Below are 8753 nucleotides of genomic sequence, written 5' to 3' on the forward strand. Positions count from 1 at the left end.
GATGGCATTGGATGGATGGACACACACACACACACACACACACAAACCTGCACACACTCACATAAACCTGCACACACACACACACACTCAAACATACACACGTATTCTCATTTATTCAAAAACACGTGCATATACACATATGTATATATAAACACTCTCATATGCACACAGACACACACACACACAGGGTGTCAGGACAGAGACCTGCTGGGCAGCTGCAGGCCTAACCCTTTGCAGTGTGAGGGGGGCGTTGTGTGTGTGTGTGTGTTTGCTTCTCCTGGGGCACCAGGCCGCAGGAAACCTGGGATCCCTGTTGATCTGAGAGAGCAAACAGGGCCAGAAACCACCTAGCGCTGGCAGCTAGCCCACACTGCCACTATCAATGCACATAGATGCTCTTTCATGACCAGGCTATAGCACAGAGTGGCTCTCTAACCCTGGCTTTGGGGAGGTTGGGGAGTGTTGTGTGTGTGTGTGTGTGTGTGTGGAGGGGGGGGGGGGTTGTTTTAGGGGCATACTAGCAGCACTGTGTGCATGAAAGAGTGATGAAGTTTGTGGAGCCATTAACGGGAGTCATCTGAGGCACTTAAAAAGATAAGCATTTAAAACTACCTCACATGACAACGGCTGTGGATTAGGTATGATTAATGATCTTGACCATGTACACACACAAACACACAGACACACACACATGTGCATGTACGTGCACACACATATGGAAACGGAAAACTCACAGTCATACTTATGGAGACAGATTACACATTCACAGGCAATCAGACGCACATAGACGTACATTGTAGTATCTGTTCTTATCAGTTTAATATCTGATACGTCCTCTACCCGAGGACCATATATTAATCTGGGCAGCCGTGGCCTACTGGTTAGCGCTTCGGACTTGTAACCGGAGGGTTGCCAGTTCGAACCCCGACCAGTAGGCACGGCTGAAGTGCCCTTGAGCAAGGCTCCTCACTGCTCCCCGAGCGCCGCTGTTGTTGCAGGCAGCTCACTGCGCCGGGATTAGTGTGTGCTTCACCTCACTGTGTGTTCACTGTGTGTTCACTGTGTGCTGAGTGTGTTTCACTAATTCACGGATTGGGATAAAGGCAGAGACCAAATTTCCCTCACAGGATCAAAAGAGTATATATACTATACTATACTATACAAAAGACACACACACACACTCACTGCACACACATTCACACAAGCATGCAGGCCTGAATACTCGTATACATGTAGACATAACACACACACACACACACACAGGCCTGCATTCTAATGTAGCCTAGCCAGACAACAGCACAGAGACCCATTAGTGACCTTGCATTGCTTCCTCCTCTCCATCCAGCCCCCCCCTAAAGACTCCCCCCTGTCAGGCCAAATAACTATTACAGGTCTGTCCAGGCAGCGGCCATCCAGAGGCGGCTCTCACAGGACAGGCCCGTAATTTGAAATGAATTACTCAGAGGAGCTCAGTGGGCCTGGCAGCTGATCTCTTTCGTCCACTGCTCCTTGTAGTGGCCGGCGCAACATCTGGCCACAATTTCTCGCATCTCTCCCCCCCCCCTCTTTCTCTTTCTCTCTTTCTCTCTCTATTTCTCTCTTTCTCTCTCTCTCTCTCTCAGCAGAGAGTCTGCTGTAGCAAATCTGGTGTGCATGTGTTTTTTGGACCGACCTCCACACTCCATTTAGGCCGGGGTCCCTTATGAATAAATAATGTCCTGCCATCACCCAGGGTGCAGCTAGGTGCAGAGCGAGCGGAGCCGGGCCGGACTGGGCCCGCATCTGGGCCAGAGTCACCTCAGGGGTCAGCTGGGCTTCTCGTCAGGCTCTGGCCCATGCAGATGTCCTGTGGAAATTGCCTCAATTAAGTAACTGCCTGTGCGCCCTTGCGCTCCTGAGCAGGCCTGTTGACTTGAGTTGAGTTGATGAATTAGTCATCAAGTGCTGTAGCTTTCACCGTCGGTGGGACAAAGGGACATTCATGAACTCCCTGCGCCCCCGCTCGAAAAGGGCACCTGCCTGGAAGCAGCTGAGGCGAACCTCACACATTACAATTAAAGGCTATTTACTCCTCCATCAGCTAGGGGGATTCCCACTGGACTCTTATAATGCAGAGTGTGTACCAGTACTGGCCAAGCATGTTTTCCATGGATAGAGGAAGCACCATTTACTTTAAGATGTCTCTGACTACTGAATAATAGGGTTAAAGGTAGGGCCTGCTCAGGGTTTTGACAAGAAAATCAATCGAAAACACCACATCACTGAAAGAGATGGATTGCTCTAGTCTGTAGATTAATCTCTAAACACTAGACACCGTTGAGAGTTCACCTGTCGTCGTATAAACAGATTGATGCATGGGGTACGTCCCTGGAGGTTGGTACTGCGGGAGTCTGCCAGGCATTAGGTATGAGTGAGTGTTTGTGCAGTTTGAGTTTGCCTCTGGATGTCGTTTGGCATGCCGGTGAATAAATTATATAGGTTCTGGGAAGCATATCCTCCGCAAACAAACAGTTGAGCGTTAATAGATGGAACACTTCACCGTTCACACCCAGAAAGCCAGCCTGATGTATGAGCTCTGTGTTAGCTGCTGATTAGCAGCTTAGCCGTGCTCTCAAGCACAGGAAAGGAAGTCTCCTAATGTGAAAACAATTAATTATATCAAGGCCGTAATCGTAATACACTTTGAGGGGGACATTGTGTAAAACGAGTGAAACATGTTTTGTTCTTCATAGGAACTCTGTGGCTCTGTGGCCACACACACATTTGCCTGCCGTGGGTGTTGGCGTTTCTGAGAAAAACCCACACAGAATCTAATAGGCGGGTTTACATACGGATAACCTACAGGTATATGTCCTTGTCAGTAAATGTTTTCATGCTGGCGTGTGATATATGGAGGGGATAACGCCCTGCATGTCTGTCTGTCTTTATGGTCAACAAACAATGTTCGGTGACACTTTACTTGAAGGCGTCTACATACTGTAAGAGTGACATGACACTGTCAAGCATGTGTCATAAACATTAATATCACACACTGCTTCCATACCCATATCCATAGCACCAGTGCTGGCAGTGCAGGCTGCTTCCATACCCATATCAACATAAATCATAAATGTTTATGATCACGCTTCTCTCATTAAGTGTCATTCGGTTTTTGTCATGATAGGTTAGAGTTAGGGTTAGGGTTATGACAGTGTCATGTCATGAAGACAAAACAAACATTTTTGGTGAAAGCAAGTCAATCTGCAAAACACTGAACAGGGCTGTAGAGTCAATATACTTTTTTACTGATAATATTTTCTGACGTTTTCACTTTGGTGCATTCAGAGTAGACTAGAGAGAGAGAGAGAGAGAGAGAGAGAGAGAGGGAGAGAAAGAACACATGATGATGCCAATTGGGAAGGTGGAAGGAGCAAGGAGGAAATGAGGGCATCCAGTTAAAAGTGCCATAGCTTAGTCTAGGGTGCAGTTGTTCTGGTTTCAATACTGTTTACATGATCACAATGAAGCATGGTAATCTGGTCACATGCATGACCAAGTTATATTTATATATACAAAATATAATATTAATAATTTACTAAACTTTGGCCACAATACCTGGACTATAACAATTTCCTATAACAATGCATACATTTCTGTTCATATCATGATAGATATGGTTGTAATTTATTCTCCTCTAATCAATGCATGAACAGGGGAACTGGGCTATGTAATACTATTAGGCACTCTTTTTTTTAAAAAAAATCATATATAAACATATCACTCCATCTGTTCATGAATTTGTATATGGGACACAATGTTGACTCTATGGCTATGGCATTGAATTGAATTGTGGCTTGATTTCTCACAATGGAAAGACTTTTAATGGCATTCTATTATAAAAGTTATGCTACGGAATATTACAAAAGGGATGTCTAAAGGGATCCCTCAATCTAAGAGGGAAAAATTAAATATGTAAAAGAAAAAAAAAAGTTTTACTTCCATGCGGTGGGCCTGTAGACCCCCATAAGGTAAAACCCCAATGTCAGCAAGAAGTATAAAGTATCAGAAATGAGTTGTTCATGGAAGTTGGCATCACGAGACAAACCAGGCGCTCAATTTTCACTCCATATGGTAATCATTTCACGAACTCACTTGAGATGGTGCTCAGGGAGGGAAAGGCCTCCACTCTTCCCAGCAGCGGGCTCTTAAACTCTGCTCCCTCGGTCGCTCTGGGGGGACCTGGCCTGTGTGTCCGCTACAGATGGAGGAGACAAAGACAGGATGACATAGTGACTAACCTGTTGACCATCTCCTAGTGGGAATAACGCTCGGCTCTGGCTCTTTGCTCTGCTCTGGGCTGATCAGAGATCATGAGATGTATGTAGTATTCTCTAGTGAGAGAGAGAGAGAGAGAATGAAAGAAAGAAAGAAAGAAAGAAAGAAAGAAAGAAAGAAAGAAAAAGAGCTGAAATGCGTTTCTGAGGCCCCGTGCTGGAGATGGGCAATGCAAGCGTGGAGCGTGAGTGAGCGCCTTTGATGTGCGTTCATCACGGCGCATTCCACCTCCCTCCATCTGGAGCCACTTTTCCGCGGTCTGCTCTGGATCTCCCTCCGTTGCATTTATGGCCCCGAGAGCAGTTGTAAAACAAGTCGCTCTCAAACGCCGGTCCCGCTCCTCCGCTCTCGGTGAGCCCGCACTGACACACTGGCATGCGCTAATGCCCCTGCCATTCAGGGAAGATTTACGGGATTGTTTTAAAAGGGGCACAGAATAAAAATCCCAAGCCAGATTCGAAGCTGAGTCCAGAACCGACTCCGCGCCAGACGCGGGCCGGCAGTGGAACGTAACTGGACCGGGTCCGTTAGAGCTGGAGTTCACAGCTCCAGCAGAGTTACCACCACGGTGCAGTTTCCCCAAGCAAGCGGACAGAAATCCAAATCCGCCTAAGCAGAGGCTGGACTCGAGCGGTAAACTGACATCTAGAACATAATCCCCACATGGCTCTAAAGAGGAAATTGAGTTAGCGAGACTGGACAAACAGGAATAGAGAGGTCAGCATCAGACTGTGTAGATCAGATCTGAAGCAGGAGTCCAGAAAATGATATCAACAGTACTGTATATCCCTTTGCAGGACGTTGCAATCCAGAGACGTCAGATTCAGGAGAATATTCCAGCCCATGTGGGAGCCTGCTTTTATGTCCTACTGGAATAACAAAATGGTCATTTTCATAAACTCACTTTTGGCCCTTTTGGTCTTGATGCTAATTGTTCCACCGAATGTGTTCGAGGGTTACATGTTACATATTGCATAAACAACACGAGCATTACATGTAACATATTGCATAAACAACACGAGCATTATTGCATAAACAACACGAGCATTACATGTAACATATTGCATAAACAACACGAGCATTACATGTAACATGTTGCATAAACAACACGAGCATTATTGCATAAACAACACGAGCATTACATGTAACATATTGCATAAACAACACGAGCATTACATGTAACATATTGCATAAACAACACGAGCATTATTGCATAAACAACACGAGCATTACATGTAACATATTGCATAAACAACACGAGCATTACATGTTACATATTGCATAAACAACACGAGCATTACATGTAACATATTGCATAAACAACACGAGCATTATTGCATAAACAACACGAGCATTACATGTAACATATTGCATAAACAACACGAGCATTACATGTAACATATTGCATAAACAACAGGAGCATTACATGTTACATAGTGTCCATCTCTGGGGCCCCCTTGGCTCTCATGCCTGACCTGTGTCCTGTGACCATCTCCTCATCTCCTCCCCCTCCTCCTCCTCCTCATCTCTCCTCCTCCTCCTCCTCATTTCTCCCCCCCCCTCCTCCTCATCTCTCCTCCTTCTCCTCCTCCTCCTCCTCCTCCTCATCTCCCCCCTTCCTCCTCCACTTCTCCTCCTCCTCCTCCTTCCTCCTCCTCCTTCTCCTCCTCCTCCTCCTCTCCTCCTCCTCATCTCCCCCCTTCCTCTTCCTCCTCCTCCTCCTTCTCCTCATCCTCATCCTCCTCATCATCTCTCCCTCTCCTCCTCCACTTCTCCTCCTCCTCCTCCCCCTCCTCCACTTCTCCTCCTCCCATTTATTTTCCTTTCTCCTCCAGGCAGAGTGCAACAGAGTCCATCCACCCCTGGCCCCGGCCTCCCCCCTGCTCTCCGAGACCGAGCGCGCTGTTTTCACTGCAAACACCCCGAGACGCAGGTAGGGCTATCAGCGGCCATCCCCCAGGGCTCACCTCTGTCAAGAGAGGCAGTGTCCGTGGCCTGGGACCCATAAAAGCCGCGCGCCTCCCCACACCGCCCCTCCCCAACGCAATAAATACCCCCTTTCAACTCGCCAGCGAGCATAATTTCTGCTTGTTGTTTCCATTGATAGAAAAACAACATTATAGTCGTAGTTTTAACGCGAACCCCATGGGTGGCATTGACTTCAAAGGCAGACGGGGTGCACATTGTTATTCTATGGGAATGAAAAATATTGTATCTCAGTTTTAAAGGGGGGAGGGGGGGGGGCGCTGGAGTGTTTTTGGCTCCTTTGTGCAACATTGATGTTTGGAGGCGAAAGAAAGGACGTTGAGATTAATCTTATCCTACATATTTATGAGGCTGGGGTCTCTGAAGTGCTTTATGGCCTGCTGGAGAATTCATTCTGGCCAATTGAAGGAGATGAGCGAGTTTGCATCCTGACAGAGTAAATTGCTGTTGACATTTCTCAACAAACTAAAGGTAAATGGCTGGCAAAAATACTATTGCAATCAAAAGGCCACAATAGCAATGCTTTACAGTTTATTCCCAAGCTCCTAATGTGTGCAGTTTATTCCCAAGCTCCTAATGTGTGCAGTTTATTCCCAAGCTCCTAATGTGTGCTGTTGGTTCATAAAGAAGAACACGCAGAGCAGGCTGTTGAATCTGCTGATGGTGTTTGATGGAGTAATTAGCTGTAGTTACGGTAACGATCATTAACGAGATGAGAATAGAAACACACAGCTGTCTTCCACAAGCACAGCTGGGAAAGCTGTTTCTGATCTAGAGCCCACATAGAGGTCTTTACTGGGCCATGTCTCTCTCATACACACACACACATATGTGTGTGTGTGTGTGTGTGTGTGTGTGTGTGTGTGAGTATGTGTATGTGTGTGTGTGTGTGTGTGTGTATATGCATGTGTATGTGTGAGTATGTGTGTGTGTGTGTGTATATATGCATGCATATGTGTGTGAGGTGAGTATGTGTGTGTGTGTGTGTGTGTATATGCATGTATGTGTGTGTGTGTATGCATGTGTATTGTGTATGTGGGTGATTCTCCAACTATGGTACTTTTTGGACCTGAACATTTTCAGAAAATGAAACATTTTTAATTAAAATATTACTGGCATAATTTGTTTCCCCAGTATGCCTAGATACCTGCCCTGAAGTTGGCTGTGCTGATTTTTATGGAATAATATGTATTTTTTGACATTTTTCCAGACAATGGCAAAAGCAATGGTCATTTCCACAACCGAACAAAAACAAGCCAACCTGTCTACCTATCACTACCATGGAGACAGATGTGGAAAAGACGGTCGTGGAAATGACATTTTTCCACTTTTCCTCTAATATCTCATGTTTGACTAGCCTGTTAGTGTTAGTTTTAGAGTTAGCATTAAATAATCTCAAATTACACCTAATGAAATGGTAAAAATCCAGAATTTTTCCCATCGGAATGAATTATGAGCGGTTCAGAAATGACGTACAATAAACATACTCGCGGTATTTCTCATATTTACCATGATATATCTCCTATGTATTAACCTCTGCTGGGATCATTCTTTCATTCAGCCATGTGGATCGATCCCTCTGGAGTGTCAGTTGCTATGGTTAATGAGTATACAAATCTAGAATACTGAGCCTGGGATTGCATTTTATGCAGAGGTTTGGAAATGACGGTGAACCCAAGGGACAAGTGTTTAACATGTTTAAAATATGCCAAATCGAAAAGAAATATAAAAACAAATAGTAGATTTGAATGAATTGGGTTATAATGCATACTTTCTGTTTGAATTTAAAATTATATCAGTATTAGATTTTAAGTGAGATAAGGTCGAAGACCCAAAGTCTGGCCTAGGGACAGAGGCAAAATAGTAAAAAACGCATATAAAATGTCTTATATTTTATAAAAAACAACATAATTGAACAATGATTTTTTATATATAGGTTCCCCTAAATATGTAGTAAGTGTGAAAAAAAAAAAAAAGTAGAAATGTTTTTTATTTTTTTAAATATATGTCAAGGACAGAAAAAGTACCATAGTTGGAGAATCACCCATGTGTGAGTATGTGTGTGGTGTGTGTGTATATGCATGCATGCATGTGTGTGTATGAGGTGAGTATGTGTGTGTGTGTGTGTGTGAGTATGTGTGTGTATATGCATGCATGTGTGTGTCCTGAGGGGCTTCTGACCTCAGCACAGCAGCACCTGACTGGGCCGCTGGTCAGGTCACGTCCTGGTCGAGGCATTCAGCCCCAGCTCTAATGTGGAGGCAATTAGATTATTTAAGCAGCAGATGGCTCTTACACACTCAGATAGCTATTCAGTGATAAGCTCCGCACAGCCCACAAGTGCTATACCTCCCCCTTCTTTTCCAGCGCTCTCTCTCTCTCTCACACACACACACACACATACAGACACACACACACACACGTACGCACACACGCACACATACAGACACATG

The 8753-nt window shown here is 45.1% G+C and overlaps 1 pseudogene; it reads left to right on the forward strand.

Annotated features, from left to right (window-relative positions):
• Positions 1-795: 795 nt before the first annotated feature.
• LOC143139956 (U2 spliceosomal RNA) lies at positions 796-848 on the forward strand (annotated as a pseudogene).
• Positions 849-8753: the final 7905 nt, after the last annotated feature.

This window comes from Alosa pseudoharengus, unplaced genomic scaffold (assembly GCF_046254945.1).
Source record: "Alosa pseudoharengus isolate Yale_2024_CS ecotype anadromous, Long Island Sound unplaced genomic scaffold, YU_APseudo_1.1 YU_APseudo_1.1_scf_22, whole genome shotgun sequence".
NCBI classification, from domain to species: domain Eukaryota; kingdom Metazoa; phylum Chordata; class Actinopteri; order Clupeiformes; family Clupeidae; genus Alosa; species Alosa pseudoharengus.